Source organism: Hemicordylus capensis, chromosome 3, assembly GCF_027244095.1.
Source record: "Hemicordylus capensis ecotype Gifberg chromosome 3, rHemCap1.1.pri, whole genome shotgun sequence".
Lineage (NCBI taxonomy): Eukaryota > Metazoa > Chordata > Lepidosauria > Squamata > Cordylidae > Hemicordylus > Hemicordylus capensis.
Window position 1 is genome coordinate 347,619,811 of NC_069659.1, and position 21,086 is coordinate 347,640,896.

General features: G+C 45.5%; 1 long non-coding RNA gene across 1 annotated transcript; it reads left to right on the forward strand.

The window, feature by feature from the left end:
- The first annotated feature begins 215 nt into the window (after window positions 1–215).
- On the forward strand, window positions 216–18,400 carry LOC128351585 (uncharacterized). Its single transcript, XR_008319893.1, has 3 exons — window positions 216–488; window positions 13,202–13,303; window positions 16,128–18,400. It is a non-coding gene; the product is annotated as an uncharacterized LOC128351585 (long non-coding RNA).
- The last annotated feature ends 2,686 nt before the right edge of the window (window positions 18,401–21,086 follow it).

Below are 21,086 nucleotides of genomic sequence, written 5' to 3' on the forward strand. Positions count from 1 at the left end.
AGAGTGCATGGTTTGCATGCAGAAGGTCCGGGAGCCAATCCTAGGCATTTCCTGTTTCCAGGTCTTGTGTAGCAGAGCTGGGAAATATCTTTGCCTGAAAGCTATTGCATAGACAGTGCTGACTGAGATACATAAGAACAGCCCTGCTGGATCAGGCCCAAGAATGCCCATCTAGTCCAGCATCCTGTTTCACACAGTGGCCCACCAGATGCCGCTGGAAGCCACACAGGGGCATAGCAATGTTGGAATGGGCCCAGAGATGAGATTTTAAAATGGAACCCCCTGTCACTGCCTTCCTCTCCTAATACAAGAGGGGTGGGGGGAAGGGGAGGGAAGACAGAAAAAAATATCATCCAAGATGTGATGGAGAAAAAGAAGAAAGTCCATGGGATGGAGTGGGCCCCCTCCCTGGAACTCTTTAGAGCAGAGTCACGATAATGCTCAGCACAGTCCAATGCAATGACCAGCCTACAGAGAGACTTTTTCATGTAAGCAACACAACAGCCACATTCATCTTCATAATTACCACCACACCCAGCCCACTTTTCTTACCACCACCCAAGCCCACTTTTCATACTTTAGTTTTCTTACTTTCTTACCCTTACTTTACTTTCTTACTTTGGACACTCATCAAGCAGCACTTGGTGGAGGGGGCAGCAGCAGCACTTGGGGGAGAGCTAACCCTGTCTTTGGGCTGAAGCCCACCGGGAGAGCTGGTCTTGTGGTCACAAACGTTAATTGGCCTCTTTGCTACCATACCATATCAGTGCCTGGTATGTGTTTGGATGAGAGACCATGGGAGTACTGTAAGATATACTATTTGGGGGTGGGGTTGCTCTGAGAAGAGCTGTTGTTTCCAGGCTTGTTTCTGAGAAAAGCAACCCAGAAATTAAGGATTGACTAGGAAGAGGTCAAAAAAGAACCAATTTAATTAATAATGAATGAAGCCTGGGCAGGCAGGTGGGAGAAGTCATGTGACTTGTCTCTGGGGGGGGGGCCTTGAGGCAGTGGCCCCCCAGACAACTGTCTCCCCTTGCCCTATTATAATTACGCCCCTGAAGCCACAGGCAGGAGTTGAGGGCCTGTTCTCTCTCCTGCTGTTACTCCCCTGCAACTGTTACTCAGAGGTATCCTGCTTAGAGGCTGGAGGTGGCCTATAGCCCTCCAACTAGTAGCCATTGATAGACCTCTCCTCCATGAAGTTATCCAAACCCTTCTTAAAGCCATCCAGGTTGCTGGCTGTCATCACATCTTGTGGCAGAGAATTCCACAAGTTGATTATGCGTTGTGTGAAAAAGTACTTCTGTTTAGGGATGTGATTTCGAACAAAGAACAAAACGGGGGTGTTTCGGATTCGGGCCAAAAACAAAACAGAAAACAAAACAAAACGCACAACCCTACTTCTGTTTGTTGGTCCTAGATTTCCTGGCAATCAATTTCATGGGATGACCCCTAGTTCTAGTATTCTGTGAGAGGGAGAAGAACTTCTCTCTATCCACTTTCTCCACACCGTGCATGATTTTATAGACCTCTATCATGTCTCCCCGCAGTCATCTTTTTTCTAAACTAAAATGCCCCAGGTGTTGTAGCCTTGCCTCATAAGAAAGGTGCTCTAGGTTCCTGATCATCTTGGTTGCCCTCTTCTGCACCTTTTCCAGTTTTACCATGTCCTTTTTAAGATGTGGTGACCAGTTGTACGCAGTACTCCAGTTGTGGCCACACCACAGTTTTGTATAAGGGCATTATAATATTAGCAGTTTTATTTTCAATCCACTTCCTAATGATCCCTAGCATGGAATTGGTCTTTTTCACATCTGCCGCACACTGAGTCAACACTTTCAACGAGCTGTCCACCAAGACCCCAAGGTCCCTCTCCTGGTCAGTCACCGACAGCTCAGATCCCATCAGCATATATGTGAAGTTGGGGGGTTTTGTCCCAATTTGCATCACTTTACACTTGCCAACACTGAACCACATTTGTAATTTCATCATCCACTGACCTAGTTTGGAGAGATCCTTTTGGAGCTCCTCACAATCCATTTTGGATTTCACTACCTGAAAGAGTTTACGAGTTTACATGAATCACATTCACATATAACACAAAACCGGAGGTCCCTTCATCTCCAGTCTCTCCCCGAACTGTAAAGTGCACCTTCAGTTTGCGCAAGGTTTCGCTGACTCCAACTCTTGTTTTGTTGTGCCAGCGTTATGTCTGAACACTGGCACAACAGTTCCCCCACTCAGCAACTGTATTTGGGAGGAAGCTCCTCCCTTGCTCCGGCTACTATTGGTTGTGTGGGCTGTCCTTCATGAAACAAGGAAGCCCACACAGCCAGTTCCTCCTCCTCTTTGCAGTCAGTGAGACTGCAGAGAGGTAGCTCCCCGTTTCATCTGAATGCAGACAGGAGAGTGGAGAGGAGGCGGCACTGAACTGTGGGTCAATCAGACCCACAGTTCTGCATTACCTCTGAAGGTGGCCACAATGTTCTGACTCATTTTAATGCAACTTCATGTGTGCAGACAATAGATGCTATTGGATGTAAGCAGCTTAAAGGCAAAAATAGGGTTAAGCATATTGAATTTCATACATTGATAATTAACATGAATGCCTTAAAATTCATCAGTAAGATCTAAGATTTACATTTAAAAAAACCTCAAAAGTAAAATGTTTCACCCTATACTTTATTTTATAGACATTTCATCATGTCTTTGGTATGTTCTCATTATGGAGATTTTTCACAATTGCACAAAGCATAACCGAGAAAATACGCCACAGCTGCAAACTCCCTTTTAGGGCACAATCGCCTCAATGCCGGATTCAGGAGATTTCCTTGCCCACTGAAGCAGAGCGCATTGAAGCGGGGATGTTTGGTCTCTACGCTGGTGTAATTTTCAGTCCATGCCCTTGCTGCTACATTGCATTCAGGGGCACCAGGTAGTGAGGATGAGGTGGGTGGAGCCATCACCTCCTCTAATCTTAGACCCTATTGGATTATTCCTCTGTAGCAGGGCAGACAGAAAGTAGATTGGGATTTAGTGTCTCTGGGTGATGTGCAATAGATTGACAAGGTCTTCTGGCTCTCAATAGTTTAACAATTACTAATAAAATTGCAAGTAAAAACCATTTTCCCCACCATAGCTGAGCTAGTGATAATCACTTAGCTTTCAGCCTCAGTGTCTGAGAATCCCTGACTTAAATATTATGAAAAGCAAGGCTGGGGGGAAAAAAGGGTCTTTGTGGCTCTCTCATAGGTCTCCAAAGATGATAAACTTGTTATATCCACAGGGAGTGCATTCCACAACCTAGGGGCAACAAATGAGAAGGCCCGATCCCAAGTTGTCATTAGGTGAACTGGTGGCACCGGAAGACAGACCTCTCCTGATGATCTTACTGAGTGATAGGGATTTTGCAGAGAAAGGAGCTTTCTTATGAGATGCCACGCAATCACTCCATTGGCGGGGAGGCAGAGTCTTGGGATTTACTCTGGGGTGGCTGACTCATCAGCATGGTACCTAAGATCAAACACACACATCTGTGTAGTCTTGCCCAATGGACCCTGAAAAATGGTATCCTTTTAATAATTTTAAAAAACTTGTTTTAGTAATTTTATTCTATTGTTTTTATTGCCATGTATTTTAATGTGTGACTTTTAAATATTTTAAATTTTGTACACCTCCTGGAGATATACATATCAGGTGATATAAAAAGATGATTGATAAATAAATAAATAAATAAATAAATAAATATGCCTCCACAATCCTCTTCTTTACATGCAGACCTTCATGTTATGGGGCAGTGTACATGAAATGGATTCACAATGGACAGCTTTCACACTGTAATAGCTATCCAGCCACCCGCATGTATGTAACACTTTAGTGCACAAGCATGAATTATTACCATCTTTGCATACATTTATTTATTTAAAATATTTATACCTCACCTCTCCAGTACACTACTGCTAAGGGAGGCTGACAACATTAACAAAATAGATACAATGTAAAAAAAAAGACTAATGAAGTTTTAAAAAACAGGCTGAAACCACATTTAAAATTACATTTTTTTTAAAAAAAGTTTCAAATTAAGTTATTAATGAAAAGCTAAAAACTGAGAACTATAAAAACTAAAGAAACTACCACATGTGAGCAGCAGATAAAACATTTAAAAGGCCTCTGTAAAAAGATGTGTTTTTAATTGTTTGTTTTTTTTAAAAAAACAACTGCAGGAGGGAGCATGGTGAAGCTATTCAGGGAGGGCATTCCAAAGCCAAGGGGCCAGAACCGAAAAGGCCCCGTCTCTAGTCCCTGCCATACAGATCTCTGTTAGTGGTGAGGCCATGAGCCGTGCCTGAGATGATGAGCGGAGGGCCCTGGCTGGTTCATATGGGTGAATGTGGTCCAACAGGTACCGCCCCACCCCCCCGGCCCCAAGCCGTGTATTGCTTTAAAGGCCAAGACCTTGAATACAAATGGCAAGAATGGGCCTCTTGGTTTACTCCCCCTGACTTTGCCACACTGAATTCTGGCAACTAGACAAGTTGATAAAATGCTGGTCAGGCCAGTGAAATCCTGGCTAGTTCACGTTCCTGCTGTCATGTAGCTCCTTAGGTAGGCAGCCTTGTGGAAGTCATTAATTCTCAACTTGAGTTATGAGGCAGAGTTGTTGTGATGCTGCCATGCTAAATTGTTTAAAGAAAGAGCTAATTATCAAAACACAAGCAAATACCTCCCCACATGCTTTGACAACTCAGCTCCAGTGAGGTCAATGGCTTGCCATTCTCCAGTTTGTACAAGACATGGCAACATAGGAAGATAGAAAGTTGCCATCTACTGAGTCAGAGCATTGGTCCATCTAGCTCAATACTGCCTGCTGTGTCTGGCAGCAGCTCTCCAAGGCTTCAGGAAGGAATTTTGGACAGTCCTACCTGGAGATGTAGCCAGGGACTGATCCTAGGACCTGTGTGTGCATGGAAAGAAGATGTCAAGGTCCATAGCCCCATCCATGTGTGCTTGACCATTCCGGGAAGCAGGATTCTGGATTAGATGGAACCTAGCATGTCTGGGGTTCTCAAACATAGGTTCCCAGGCAGTGTTCCCTGTATCAGGGATTTCCAGATGCTGTTGACTACAACTCCCATCACCCCATCCAAGACCATTGCAGCTGGGGGTTATGGGAGTTGTAGTCCGACACTGGGGGACCCCCCAAGTTTAGAACTCCTGCAGCTGAGCTCTTCTGATATTCTTAAGGTGACGGTTCTGCCAGACTGAGGAAAAGCCCTGCAAAAGGAAAGGAAAAGAGTTAACTGGAGGGGATTTGGAGTTCAGGCTGAGGAGGACGCTCTTCTGCCACACTCTCCGCAGACAGTGACGAGGCTGCGGACACTGGAGGTTCTGTTTTACATCACCAGTTTGAAAAGTCCTTGGAGAGTCTAGTGATTTATGTGAGGTCTCTCGTTTGAGGGAAATAAACCATCCACCAGACCCGAATGAAATCTACACCACTTCATTTTCTCGTGGAATCAGGATTTTACCCCTATCTGAGGGTTTTCACTTTGTTCCAAGAAAAACAACCGGGCTTTTTCTCACAGACGTTTTCTCCTCCATTTCTAGAGCAGGGATGCTGGGAAGGGGGTCTCGGTGTTTTCCCCTCTGGAAACATGTGGTGTCTTTCTCACTTTTTCATTGGCCCAAAGCTAGAGAGAGGCCTTCGGCTTGCAAATCACCATGTTCTCGGTTGGAAGCCAGAACAGCTGCAAGGGAAACCAAGAGCAATTCATTAGCTTCTGAGAAAGATGCCCCCACCCCATTTCCTTTAATGAGAGAAAAAATTGCTCCCTTGCTTTTTAGTGAATGAAATGCAAGGATCTCACATGACACCTACTCCCCCACACCCCCGGTAACTTGATAAAGAGGAAAGAATGCGATGCAGAACTGCCATGCTGAAAGAAGAGACAGCGTGGTCCAGTGGGCAGAGAGCTGGACTAGGGTCTATGAGCCCTGGGTTCAAGATCTGCTGCTGCTATTATAGACTCATTATGCTGGACAGGTATCTCCCTCAGCCTCAGTTTCATCCTCTTTGAAATGGAGATGACAACGACGATGACGATGATAACAATGGTGGCCTGCCTTGCAAGGTTGTTGTGAGGGTATAGTTGTTGAGTTAGAACTTTATTGGTCTGACTAGGTCCGCTTTACATCAGAACATAAGAACAGCCCTGCTGGATCAGGCACAAGGCCCATCTAGTCCAGCATCCTGTTGCTCACAGTGGCCCACCAGATGCCTCTGGGGAGCCCACAGGCAAGAGGTTTGTGCATGCCCTCTTTCCTGCTGTTGCTCCCCTGCAACTGGTATTGAGAGGCATCATATCTCTGAGGCTGGAGATGGACCACAGCCATCAGACTGGTAGCCACTGATAGACCTGTCCACCATGAATCTGTCTAAGCCCCCTTTAAAGCCATCCAAGCTGGTGTCCATCACCACATCCCCTGCAAAGGATTCTATAGATTAATTATGCACTGTGTGAAAAAGTACTTCCTCTTGTCAGTCCTAAATTTCCTGACCTTCAGTTCCATGGGGTGACCCCCCTGGTTCTAGTGTTGTGAGAGATGCAAAAAAGTTTCTCTCTGTCCACCCTCTCCACTCCATGCATAATTTTATACACCTCAATCATGTCTCCCCTTAGTCACCTCTTTTCCAAGGTAAAGAGCCCCAGTTGCTCTAGCCTTGCCTCATAAGGAAGGTGCTCTAGGCCCCTGATCATCTTGGTTGCCCTCTTCTGCACCTTTTCCAGTTCTACAATATCCTTCTTATGATACGGTGACCAAAGCTGTACACAGTACTCCAGATGTGGCTGCACCACAGATTTGTATAAGGGCATTATAATATTAGCATTTTTATTTTCAGTCCCCTTCCTGATGATTCCTAGCATGGAAACTGGAATTCAGTTTCCAGAATTGAAGGATATAAAGCCGGGGGGTGGGGAATGAAGCTGAGCTCTGAAGTGCTGTTAATAGGCAGAATCCAGACTACATTAGTTGTGACTCAGCCCCATTGAAATCAATGGGACTAGTTAGTCACGACTAACTTAAGTCCCATTGATTTCAATGGCAGACACCATGAGGGAAATTCTTCCGAGTAGTCTCATTGGAATTAAAAGAAGCAATGCCTAACTTGTCTGTTTAATTTCAATGGGACTACTTGGAGTAATTTTCCTCATTGTGTCAGCCAATGGGATTTCATCATCACAAACTTGGTCTGGATCCTGCCCAGTTCGAGTGTGAGCTCTTAGAATGCACATGTGTATCCTCCGCCATGAAACGAGTGGCTGAGATCCTGACTCATAAAGCATGCATGTTTTCAGGGACCGCAGGGCTATGGCCGGAGCCCTCACACAGCTTCCTCTTTCCACATGCTGTGGTGGGAACCGCTTTGAAGAGTCTGGAGCGTTTCCGGCATGCCAGCAGGGCGCTGCAAGGTCAGAAGCACAGCACGCTGGGCCAGTGACGGGTTTCCAATCTTGCAGAGCCCTTATGGAGTGCAGGGAGCGATCCAGACTCTAAGAGCTCTTACACCGCAGTATGCACGCAGGGGGAAGAGTGGTGTTATAGGGACATAGGAAGCTGCTTTATACCGAGTCAGACCATTGGTCCACCTAGCTGAGTCCTGTCGGCACTGACTTTCCAAGATTTCAGGCAGGAGTCCCTCCCAGCTCTCCATGGACATGCTGAGGACTGAACCTGAGACCTTCTGCCTGCAAAGCAGATGCTCTACCACTGAGCTGCGGCCCCATCCCCTAAGGGGAGGATCTTACAGCAGACAGTGCTCACATGCAGCGGCCGTTGGCACGGCCGGGCAGGCGGGGTGGCAGGCATGGGGGAGGCTGGGTAAACTGCAGACGAGTAATTGTTTCAGGAGTGCAAACCACACTCCCAGATGAGCAGCTCTGCATGGCACAGCAGGCAGCCCCAGAGTCTGGGATGAATGCACTGTGCGACACTGGGCTGTTTCCAGCCCAGCCACACACAGAGAGACAGGCACTTAGAGCTCCTCCCGTCTCTTGGGGAGAACCTCCAATGCATTGTGTGTATCGTGCAGTGCTCACACACGTGCAGGTAGCCCGGGTTAAGGCAGCACTGGATCTCTTAACCTCAGCTAACAGCCAGGCCAGGCGCACTGCCCCGCCGGGATTGGGCTCGATCCCGGTGGTTCTCACACACAGCCTAACTGCAGCGGGGCTTCCCTAGCCTAGGTTAGGCTGTGTGAGAGAAGAGCCTGCAGTCTCCCATCCAAATGCAAACCAAGGCAAAACCTGCTTAGCAAAGGGACCATTCGTGCTCGCTGCTAGGAGCCCATCTGGCTCGCCCCTGCAGATTCTGAGAACACGCACATTTTGTTAGTCAGGATGTCAGCCAGTGTCTGCACGCCTAGTGTGGCATAGCTGCCTAGGCTATTGAATACAAATATGCACTTAGCCACCACATACAGCTCTGCACATTTTTAAAAGGACTGTAGAGGAGGCTGCCACCATTCCGCAGGATGCATTGTGTGAGACTGGACAAGCATGCTTTGCCTCCTCACTATTGGGCAGGTCAACCAGTCAGTCCCACAAAGAGCTCTGAACCCGCCCTCTCTGTGGGTGAGTGCCTGCTGTTTGACTCAGCATTTCTGCAGCCACCAATTCAGTTAGGCAGCCTTAGGGTGAGGTGCTGGACAACGGATTCCACAGCACACCTGGAAAGTCATCACATCCTTTGGACCATCCTTTTAGGGGGGAAATTTTCCACCTGAGAGAAAGGATATCTGCACGTGCTCAAGGGCTTCTCACTCTGCTGAGCAGAATTAGGGCAAACAAGAAGAGTCAGCTTTATATATGAGGGTCAAGGCTGTAAAGCATTTCACACAGGAAAATGGGTATATTTACATGGCTGTCAGTGACACTGAGACCCTGTTCAAACGTAATGTGGAACTGCGGGTCCGCTGGACCCACGGTTCTGCGCCCCCCTCCCTCCACTCTCCCGTCTGCTTTTGGACATTGGGGAGAAGTGCTTGTCTGCAATCAGAGAGACTTCAGAGAGGCGGGGAAGCTGGCTATGTGGGCTCCCTTCTTGACAGAAGGACAGCCCGCACAGCCAATCGGGCTGGAGTGAGGGAGGAGCTTCCTCCCTCGACTTAGGTCCCGTTGGACCCAAACTGCAGTGCCGGCGTTCAGATGTAAATGATGTTCAGATGTAAGCTCGCAGAAACTGAGTTCGCAGCGCCCAAACTCCACTCTGAACTGAAGGTTCAGATTGAAGTTTGGGGAGGGAAACCACGCGTCCCTTCCCCCCACAAACTCCAAATTCCCCAAATTCGGATGCGCAAGTTAGGAAACAGGTGAAAGGACCTCCGTTTTCCTGTTAGGTCTGAATTCGGCATGAGACTTCTGTAGAGGACAAGACTGCCATGTGTCTCTACTGGTGTGAAAATCAAATGCACAGTTGGTTATAAGCTGTGTATCAAATGAGTGCACGTACTCTTAGACACCCTACTTATTTGGAGTCTGTTCCAAGCAAGGAGGGAGCTTACAACTGAAAGGAGAAGCAGTTCAGTGCCCATGAGGAAAACTCAATCAGGAAAAGAACAGAGGCTGTGTTGTGAGGTGAAGCTGAAATGTGAGAGAGACAGGGGGACTCTACCTCTCTTAGGCCGACATAATAGCCAAACCACACAGTGCTGTGTAACAAGAATGCCTTCTACCAGGAAGGAAGCTGGTGAGTGAAAAGTAATGCTTTTAACAAAGACCTTTGATTGGTGGAAGGAAGCAGGGGCAAGGATTAAATGAGAACCAGCAAGGGGACCCCAGCCTGTAGTCTGAGGTGGAGCAATAGACTGGAGACCTTGGCAGAAAGAATGAAAGCACATGGGAAGCCAAAGGCCAGACACAGTGAAGTGAAACAGAACTGAGGAAATCCCGACACTCGAAGTAACTAGATCCGGAAAGTGGACAGGCCAGCTTTAACTGCAAGACCCTGAGGAGAGGACGATGCCAGAGTGGGGGGACTGGGAAAGAGAGAAGGAAGAGAGCTGTGCTTGTTCCATTTGGTCTTGTGCTCCTTCCTAATTGCTGGCTCCAATCATTTTCTGTCTGGGTGGAATCATAGGGAGGCAAAGCCTTTGAAGGGCCGGTGTCCTTTGGAGGAGAGAGTACTGGAAACGATTAGCCAATCACATCCACTGCCATATGGTTACATCATCACATCACGGCAGTCTTGCATGCCTTTGGCATACCTTCAGCTGGTGGGTTGCGACCCAGAACTGTGTCACAACGTGACATATGGCAGGTGAATAAAATCAACTCACAGTAATCTTTTGGGGAAGGCAGGAGAAAGGTGGACCTAGAGAGAAACTAGGGGCAGAGGGGAAGCTGGGGCAGGGGAAGGAGAGGGAGAGAGAGAGAGAAGGGAAGACCAAAGAAATCAAGAAAGAATGGAAGAAAGGAGGCACGTTTTTGATCATCATCATCATCATCATCATCATCAATCCCGGGTTCAGTTCCAAAAGACCTTGAAGAGCACCTCAACACCATAGGGGTCACAGAAATCACCATCAGCCAATTACAAAAAGCAACTTTACTGGGAACAGCCTGTATTCTGCGACGATATCTATAATAATAACAGCAACAATATTGATAATAAAATTCAGCCATCCCAGGTCCTTGGGAAGAACTTGATGTCTGGATAAAACAAACCAGTCAATAACACCTGTCTGACTGTGTAAACAAGAAATAATAATAATAATTTTATTGTTGTTGTCACACAGTCAGACAGGTGTTATTGACTGATTGGTTTTATCCAGACATCAAGTCCTTCCCAAGGACCTGGGATGGCTGAATTTTATTATCAATATTGTTGCTGTTATTATTATAAATATCATTGCAGAAAATAGGCTGTTATCATCATTATTTATTATTATTATTATCTTGTTTACACATTCAGACAGGTGTTATTGACTGGTTTGTTTTATCCAGACATCGAGTATTATTATTATTATTATTATTATTATTATTATTATTATTATTAGTTTACACAGTCAGACAGGTGTTATTGACTGGTTTGTTTTATTCAGACATCGAGTCCTTCCCAAGGACCAGGGATGGCTGAATTTTATTGTCACAGATACCCTTGCAGAATATAGGCTGTTCCCAGTAAAGCTGCTTTTTGTAATTGGCTGATGGTGATTTCTGTGGCCCCTATGGTGTTGAGGTGCTCTTCAAGGTCTTTTGGAACTGCACCCAGGGCGCCAATGACCACTGGGATTATTTTGGTCTTTTTCTGCCACAGCCTTTCAAGTTCAATTTGTAGATCTTTGTATTTGGTGATTTTTTCTATTTCTTTTTCTTCTATTCTGCTATCCCCTGGTATTGCTATGTTGATTATTTTCACTTGTTTTTCTTTCTTCTCGACTACAGTTATATCTGGTGTATTGTGTGGCAGATGTTTGTCTGTTTGTAGTCGGAATTCCCATAATATTTTTACATCTTCATTTTCTACAACTTTTTCAATTTTATGGTCCCACCAATGATTGGCTACAGGTAGCTTGTATTTTTTGCAAATGTTCCAGTGTATCATCCCTGCTACTTTGTCATGCCTTTGTTTGTAGTCAGTCTGTGCGATCTTTGTACAACAGCTGATTAGGTGGTCCATGGTTTCATCTGCTTCTTTACAAAGGCAGCACTTGCTATTTGTTGTGGATTTTTCTACTTTTGCTCTTATTGCATTTGTTCTTAGTGCCTGTTCTTGTGCAGCCAGTATTAAACCCTCTGTTTCTTTCTTCAAGTTGCTATTCTTAAGCCATTGCCAGGTCTTGGTGATGTCTGATTTTCCACTTATATTGTGCAAATATTGACCATGCAGGGGCTTATTTCTCCATGTTTCTGCTCGGTTCTTGACTTGTTCTTTCTTGTAGGCCTGCTTTGTTTCATTGGTGTTGAATAGTTTCTCGTTCTTGACCATTTGAAGTGCATCTTCTTCACTGTCCTTGATATATTCTTCAAGGCCTCTTTTCTCCTCCTCTACTGTTTGATGGATTTGCAGCATTCCTCTTCCACCTGAGCTGCGAGGGAGGTAGAGCCTATCTACATCACTGTGGGGGTGCAGAGCATGGTTGATGGTCATGATTTTCCTGGTCTTACGATCTAGCGTCTCTAGCTCTGCCTGGGTCCAGTCTATTATTCTTGCAGTGTATCTGATAACAGGTATAGCCCAGGTGTTTATGGCTTGTATGGTGTTCCCGCCATTGAGTTTGGACTTGAGGATTTTTCTAACTCTCTTGATGTATTCACTTCCAATTTTTCTTTTAGCTTCAGTGTGTGCAATGTTATCAGCCTGGAGAATGCCCAAGTATTTGTAAGGTTCTTTCTCTTCCAGGTTCTTGATCTTGCTTCCATTGGGCAGTTCTATTCCATCTGTTTTTGTTATTTTCCCTCTTTTCACTATTAATGCCGATTATGATGATGATGATGATGATGATGATGATGATGCTATTTACACAGGGTCTACCAGATGTTATTGACTGGATTTGGTATTTTAATTATTGGGCCCTTTCCAAGGGTAACCAAAGAAAAGAGTTTCTAGGACAACCAAAGAAAAATTAAAGATAGCATTGTAGTATTTGTGCTGTCCTGAGTAGTGTGGCCTTCTGTAGTTGATGTGTTGTGATTTTATCAATGCCCAAGGTGTCAAGATGGTGTTCATGTTCTTTTTGTACAGCACCAAGGGCACCAACAACTATTGGCACCACTACTGTTTTCTTTTTCCAGAGCCACTCAATTTCAATCTGAATGTCCTTGTATTTAGTTATTTTCTCCAATTGTTTTTTGCTGACTCGTCTATCCCCTGGGATTGCAGTATCAATTATCAGAACCTGATTCTTCTCGATTTCTGTCAGATCCAGTTATTGTGCGCTAAATGCCTATCAGTTTGTATTATTATTATTATTATTATTATTATTATTATTATTATTATTATTATGTTGTTGTTGTTGTTGTTGTTGTTGTTGTTGTTGTTGTTGTTAAATTTATATACTGCCTGACTCCAGAGGCTCTAGGCATTTCACAAAAATAAACACAACAAAAACAAAATAAGACAAACTGTTAATACAATATAAAACAATTTAAAACATTCAAAGATTACTAAAAGCCTGGCTAAAAACATGTGTCTTTTAAAGGCTGGTAAGGATGTTAAACCACGAACATCTATCGGGGGTGCATTTCATAGCCTAGGAGTGACTACAGAGAAGGCCTGTTCCCGAGTCACCGCCAGATGAGCTGTAAGTATATACATAAAGGCTGCACTAGATAAACAAGTTCCCCCCTCAAATACTCACTTCCTTTTGATATTTGTGCCATGGTGCATTGATGCCATTCAGTGCCTTTTTGTTCCCTTTTTTTCTTGGTGCTGTTTTCCTTCCTTCTCCTCACTTTCCTCAGCATTTGCCCACACCACGTTATCTGATTGACTGTGGCCCCCCTACCCCCCCCACCCCCCACCCGCCCCCCCTCTCTCTCTCTCTTTGTTTAAGGATGTCTTTAATGTAATGTCAGATGCAGTACTGAGACATCAATAGCAAAACCACATGAATTGCTTCAGCCAATTCAATCAAAGGGCAATGAGGCCAAATGAAGTCAATTGTTAGTTAGGGAAAAGGAGGAGGAGGAGAAAGCCCCAAGAAGAGTATCATAGAAGGGACTTAAATCTGTTCACGACTATTAAAAATTACATCAAATAGGAAACACTTTTCAACACTCATAAAAACAACACAAGACGAGGTAAGTCGTTTTTGCTCAGTTCAAGTAAAAATAATGTGTGGGGTAAAAAAAACCCTTAGAAATCGGTCCCATGTTGTAGGTTGGGGTTAAAGGTGCATCCTGGGTCTGGAAAGTTTAAAGGCCATTGCTTTAAAAAGCTGAAGTGATTTGGCGAATGGAAGAAGGTCAAAAGATCAGTGTTGATTTTCTTAAGTGGGCAAAATGAACGGAGTGATGAAAACTAACAAAGTTTTGATCTAGCCTTCATGCCAAGATGTTTTGTGTTCCATGCTCAGAAGGAAAAACCCACAGCTCCATGCAAATTGTGCAGCTTTTCTTGATATGGATGCAGTGCCGGTAGGGGTGTGGGAATCGATTCAGGTACAAAATGATTTGTACCCGAATCTGACTGATTCGGGTGATTTGTAGGCAGAACAAATCACCCCTGTGCTCAATTGCCCAGATTCAGATACAAAACAAATCACCTTAGATTCTGACCTGAAAAATTCGGAGATTCTGACCTCCATTTTGTGGCGAAAGTATGTTGGGTGGTAGTGCCCAATGGGTGCAAGGAAGCTACCACCCTTATTTCAAAGGAATTGGGCAAAGGGTTGTTTTAATTTTTTTTAAGTTGGCATTTCTTTGTGGCAGATTTGGGGAGAAAAGGGGTTTGGGGGCAGAAGAGTGGGTCAGGTGGTAGTGCCCCAATGGGTGCCTGCTACCACCCATGTTTCAAAGAAATTGGTGAAAGGGGTGATTTTTAATTTTTTCCCCTGAAGTTTGCACATCTTTAAGCTTTCCCCCCATAGGGAATAATGGGGAATTTCAGCTGCCCCATAACTCCACAGGGTTGGGGGTGGGGACCAGGGTGGCCCAGAGTAGGCTGCAGTGTTGCTCACACAGGGTGCCAACCACCCCCAGAACGACAAGCCCATGGGGCCCTGGGTTTTGTTGATTTCAAAGTCTGAGGTGTTCTGAGAGTTGATTCTCTGGTAGGAAATGAGATGCGCAAACTTCAGAAAAAAATTTAAAATCACCCCTTTCACCAATTTCTTTGAAATATGAGTGGCTTCTTTGCACCCATTGGGCACTGCCATGTACCACAACCTGCTCTGGATCACCCTGGTGCCCTCTCCCGGGGGGTTATAACTAAGGCTGATGAAATCCCCATTATTCCCTATGGGGAGAAGCTTAAAGAGGTGTTAACTACAAAATTATTTTAAAAATTACCTCTTTGCCTAATTTCTTTGAAATATGGGTGGTAGCTTCCTTGCATGCATTGGGCACTACCACCTACTACAACCCTCTCTGGGCCACCTGGTGTTCCACACATGGAGCGATAATGCTGCTGACATCCCCATTATTCCCTATGAGGAAAAGCTTAAAGACACACCAAAAATTCTTTTAAAATCACCCCTTTGCCCAATTTCTTTGAAATGTGGGTGGTAGCTTCCACCCATTGGGCACTACCACCCACCCCATTCTTTTGCCCCCAGAACACTTTTTTTTGCCCCAAATCGATTCAGATTCGGAGAATTCAGGTACAAATGGAATCTGGGGTGATGGGGAGGGAAGATTCAGACCCCAAACAAATGGGGGTGATTCAATTCGGTTACAAATCAAACTGAAAGAAATGGATTCGTGCACATCCCTAGTTGTGGGAACTCTGTGTATTTGATTCTAGCAACTTCACACACTTCATGAAGGAAACCTGCTTCCCTGTTTGGGAACCCCGACTGTCTCAGTTTCCAAACAGCAAGCAAGATCCAACAAAGTGTCAAGGTAAATAAAGTGAAATAACACCTCTGCAAATCCTGACTGGCTAGTTTGCCAGTCGAAAAGAACATTTTGGATTTACTCCTTAGGAATGAAAACACTTCAAATTAGATATGCCCTGCAAGCATTTGCTCAAGTTCTAATCCTGCAGCACTTTGTGAGTTAATTCCTAGATGGGTTTCCTGGACTTGCCAATGTTACGACCCTCCCCACCCCCATTTTTTGTGCTCCATTCAGAGATGTTGATCCCGATAGAAAAGAAATGAAGGGAGAGGAGGATTACCTGGCTCCTTCAGCTCCACACAAGGGAAATGATATAATTGGGGCTGTTTGGATTTCAAAATTAAAATAATTTGGGTTTGTTCGGCAGGGTTCACACAACGTCAGCTTCCATCAGGCCGATGAGAAACAGAGGCGCCTTGGGAGTGAGAGCTTTGACAGCTCTCCCAAATAACACCCTCTCTGCCGGGGCAAGCCGCTTTTATTTTCATTTTCCTCTTCTCTGTTTATTGTTTAATCTGAGGTGGTTTCCTTGTGCACTAAACAAATCTGTTTGCACTTTCCCCAAAGGTGGTGGAGGGCCCTGAACAAAGACCAACCCAGGGCACGCAAGGTTTCACTTGGAAGTCTTGCAAACTTGAAAATGAACTCTTGATGCTCCTGGACTCCTGATCGAATCTTACCCATTGGTTAAATAGGACATTTGTCCTGGCTGTTGGTGTTCAATTGTTGCCACACAGCAAAGCATTGCCTTTGCAGGGGCGGCCCTTTCATGAGGCAAGGTGAGGCCATTGTCTTAGGTGGAAGATTATTGGGGCACCAGCAGGGCGGCAAAATCCTCCCTGCTGCTACAATCAGAGCAGCACTCTGGAAGTAATCTGCTCCTTGCAAGCTTTGTGCCTATCCTCACGCCCTTTGCAAAGCTTGTAAGAAGCTCCACGAGAAACGAGGAGGCTTCTGGCAACCTTGTTTTCTTCCCACCTATGCAAAGCTTGCAAGGGTCAGTTTTGAAAGGGGGATGGCCCCAACCAGGGACATGGGGCAAGACAGCATTTGGCAGCTTGCCTCAGGCACTGCGATTCCTTGGGCTGCCCCTGCACCTTTTCTGGGACACATGTTATGGGATCAAAGCTTGTTGGCAGCAGTGAGGTATGTATGTACTCTGTGATTCTCCGGAAGCAAAGAAGCAAACTTTGAAATATGATGTTGACGGTAGAATTTAATTTCACGGGCCCTTAAAAAAAATCAAGCTTATGAGGTGGCTAACTGGCCAGAAAAACTGCCTGGCCTGCTCCTGTGCCTTTAACCCAATCTGCAGAAACCAATAGGTTAAAGTTTCTGCAGATCAGGCTACTACTAAACGTAGAGGAGCAGGGACTAGGAAAAATGTTGACAACCCTAAACACTCCTCAGATAATTCCGGAAATATGCTTGAAGGTGTGTGGAAATGTCTGCTGAAATCTCAGCCGCTCATGGAGTTGCTGAGGAAGATTCCCCTTGAGCATTGGGTGTTCGACTTAGTTTTTTGCCTTCTTCACAAATTATGCCCATTTGCTTAATTTGCATAATGTTTACCGGTTGCAGAATCCAGTCTGTGTGATCACAAAATCAGGAACGGAGCCAGGCTGGCGGCAGCGGCCCTCTGGCCCCGCCCCCCGCGTCTGACGTCAGACGTGCCTGGTTAGCCATGCCCCCGCATCTGACGTCAGACACGGCAGGCATGGTTTCCCTTCCAAACAAGGCTGCGTAGCCCCATTTGGAAAGGAGATCGGCCCACCCTGCTTTGAGCCAATGGAGCAGGGACCGATCTCTCTCCTAACTGGGGCTGCCCAATGGTGGCTCCGCCCCTGCACAAAATATGGGTTACTTTGGTGCAGAATTTTGGTTTAGTGCACAGTCCTGGCCCAGTCATCTATTGTCCAGTTTAAGCTTCCTTTGAACTGTGCAGTCTTGTGCTTTGCATTAGGATAATATAAGTAAGTTGGCTGGAGCTGAATGCAAAATGGAAGATTAATTTTAATTTTAATGAGTTTTAATTTGATTCAAATATTTTCTGATTTTCCTTGTTTTATTTTAATGTAAAGCAACCCGAGAAGGGTTTTGCACAGACCATTCAATGTCAAGCCGGTTTGCCTGATATCAGGCTGGTTTGGTGGTTCGATTGTGGACTGAACTGAATCAAACATGGTTCAGGCAAACCAGTTCAGCATCAAGTGTATGTGATGCCTTGTTAGCAAGCTGTCCACATGGTGGCGACATGGTGGCGGACTCTGCTCATGTGAGGAGGCCATTTGCATGGTGTCCTCACTTGAGCCACTTTAGGAAGGGCAGTGTATATATTGAATGAATGAATGAATGAATGAATGAATGAATAAGATTGTACACAATGTTAAAACGTAGGATGGACATGTCAGAGACAGTACTCAAGGTAAAGGGGAAGCAACTGTTAATCTGGGAATTGTGCCAGGCTAATTGTGGTTAGATTTTGATTAAAAGCTCTGCATTTTTCTGGTTTCTGTAAAATAGATTACTGAAATGTCTTTGGGGTTTCTGCAAACCTATCAGTAATTTAGCTACAAAAGATAACCCACTACTAAAAAAGTTTGAGACAATTATAAAATTCACTCTGAGTTTGGTTCTCTCTTCTTGGTAGATGGTTTTGTTGGAGCTAGGATCTTGCCTGGCAGCATCAGCTCTCAGCTGCAATGCCTCATAGTGACCACTAGTGGGGGGTTAGGGTCATGGATAAAAGTGCTGGACTCTTTGTTCTTCAGGTGTTAGTCTCCATTTTTTCTCTCCAGAGATGGCTGTTTTGGTCTCTCTAGCCACGAGCTACAGCTGAAATTAAGCTGCAGGCTTTTTCACATTGGTTTGTAACATTTTCTTTCAATAAATCCTTATAATTATTCAATACTAGAGAACTGTCTCAACACCTCTTGCTTTGCTGCTTTCTCACCAAACCGGTTTTGCTCTGCTATTTGGGGGGCTGAACTGCCATTCTTCCCCTACAGGATTTTCATGAGCTCAGTGAGAATCTTAGCTTCTCGTTTGCTTGGCAACTGAACTACAGGGAGTTAAACATGCTTTGTGTCTTCCTTGAAAAACTGTGGACTTCAAACACCAAAGCTAACATTTCTGCTTTTGTTAAATCCAATCCAAGTAAAAATTAGAATATGTTTCAACTAAGCAAAGACAGCTGACCTGTATACCTCAACCTCTGACTGTCAAGCCTCACAAGGATTTGAGGAGGTTTTTAAACTGAGCAGGTTATGACTAGTGTTCTTCACTGTAAGCCCCAAGATCCAGTGGCAGTTCCCATCAGCCCAAAGTGCGGGAAGCCCCTTTGCCTCTTGATTTTCTGGTAACTGCCCCCAAAGCAAGCAAGCAAGCAAGCAACACACCCAAATTATCCAGGCTGTTCTATTTCCCCAAGGGGCCAGTACCTGAGAAGGCTCTGTCCTGCGTGCAAGACAACTCTACACATATAAAGCAGAGCAGTGGGGGGGGGATGTTCTTGGGCCCCTGCAGGAGAGAGGTCTTCTGGCTGAGGGACAGATTGTAGTCAGTTTTTATGTCTCATGTTGAGCCAGAGGATTTTACGTTGAGCCAGGGAAATGCACATGCACAAGTGTGTATGTGTGAAAGTGTCTGCATGTGTGGGGAGTGTGCGGCATTATCTGCATAGGAGCAAGAGAAATGGCTTGCCCAAAATGCTTTGTTTTTCACCATATCCCCCTTATGGTTCTTCTGAAGGAAAGGCACAGCTGGAGGAGCCATCTTCACTTCTTGTCCCAAGGTCCGCTCCAACATTGTGACACTCCTGTTGGGCATCTAGACTGTGGTCAGGTGTTGCATGGAATGATCATATTGCTCTGGTTTTGAAGAACCTGCACTGGTTTCCTATCTGCTTTCAGGTGCAGGGATGTCTTTTAAAGTGGCGATTCTCTTATATTTAGCAGGGGGAGAGCAACTATCCTTATCCAGCCCCAGCACAGCATCCCTCCAGTGACTGCTGCTGGTGTCTACCTGACGTTTCTTTTTAGATTGCGAGCCCTTTAGCTACTGGAGGGATGCTGTGTTGGGGTTGGAAAGGGCCAGTGGGGACAAGGGACTATCTTATTTCTGGATTATTTATTTTTCTTTGTAAACCACTTTGAGAACTGTGGTTGAAGAGTGGTATATAAATATTCATAGAATATAATAGCAGTAGAAGCAGTAGCAGTGGCGGTTGGTGGCAGCAGGAGACACCTTAAAGGGTAAATGAGTAGGTGTGGAGCTGATCCTCCAGTGTGCCGCTGCTGAAAAGAGCTTTCAGGCACAACAGTATGGGAGGTAAGTATCTATTAATTTACCCTTAAAGGTGCCTCCCACCACCATGCCCCCGGCGGCGCCTGGACCAGCCACCACTGAATAGTTGTAGTCTCATTGTCATCGTCATTCTAAGTCATTCTAAATTCAACAATCAATCAATCAATCAATAAGTGCAAGCTCTGCCCTTTGAAATCCTAAGCAGTTTGGGTCCCAGCTCCCTGGAGGAATGCCTTTTGCAAGGTGATGCTGCACACACATGCCCGCCCCACTGCTCTGCTTTATATGCCAATGAACTTAGAGCTGCCTTGCATGCAACGTAGAGCCTTCTCAGGTACTGGCCCCAGATGACGGAATGCCCTCCCACCAGTGGAGATTCGCAATGTCCTCTCCCTCCTCTCATTTCATAGGCAGTTGAAAACAGTTTTGCTCACCCAGATCTGTGGAATGCAATTGAGAGAGGTGGTCGGTGCCTGACTTTTGCTTCTCTTTGTTTCTGGCGATTCTGTGAGCTAATAGTGCAGCTTTATTGTGACTTATTTATTTGCAAGCCAACCAGGTAGGGATGGGCACGAACAGTTCATGCACTCCCTAGTGTGACATGAGGGGTGCCTTTAAGCGAGCAGGTAAGGCACTTCTTACCTGTCCGCCCCCTCCCTGCTGCTTTCCCCTCTCCAGCACTCAATTTTGAAAGAGACGCATTCCTCCCTGCAGCCCTGATTGGTGTCAGCACGCACATGACCGGAGTGCATGTGCACCGGCCATTTACATGGTATGCTGGCCATGCAAATGGCCAGCACACATGCACCCCGGCCAAGTGTGTGCCAATGCCGATTGGGGCTGCAGGAAGGAACGCTGCAGCCCAGCACATCTCTTTCAAAATTGAGTGCCAGCGAGGTGAAAGCGGCGGTGGGGGGGGGGCAGGAAAGAAGCACCTTACCTGGTTTTTTAAGGCACCCTCCACCACCCATGGAGCTTGCTCAAACCTGGTTCAAATAGGTTCGGTGCTCCAGAAAGGGAGTGCCGGACTTTTCCATGCACATCCCTACAACTAGGGAGATTAGGAATCTAGAAAAAGCTCTGTCAGAAAACAGGTAAAAACATCTGAGTTAACTGAGCAACACGAAAATCTGTTCTCTCTTTTAAAACTTATTCATTCCTACTTCATAATGTTTTCATATCATTCTTGACTGTCTTTTATTATGTAGCCCATCCCATCTT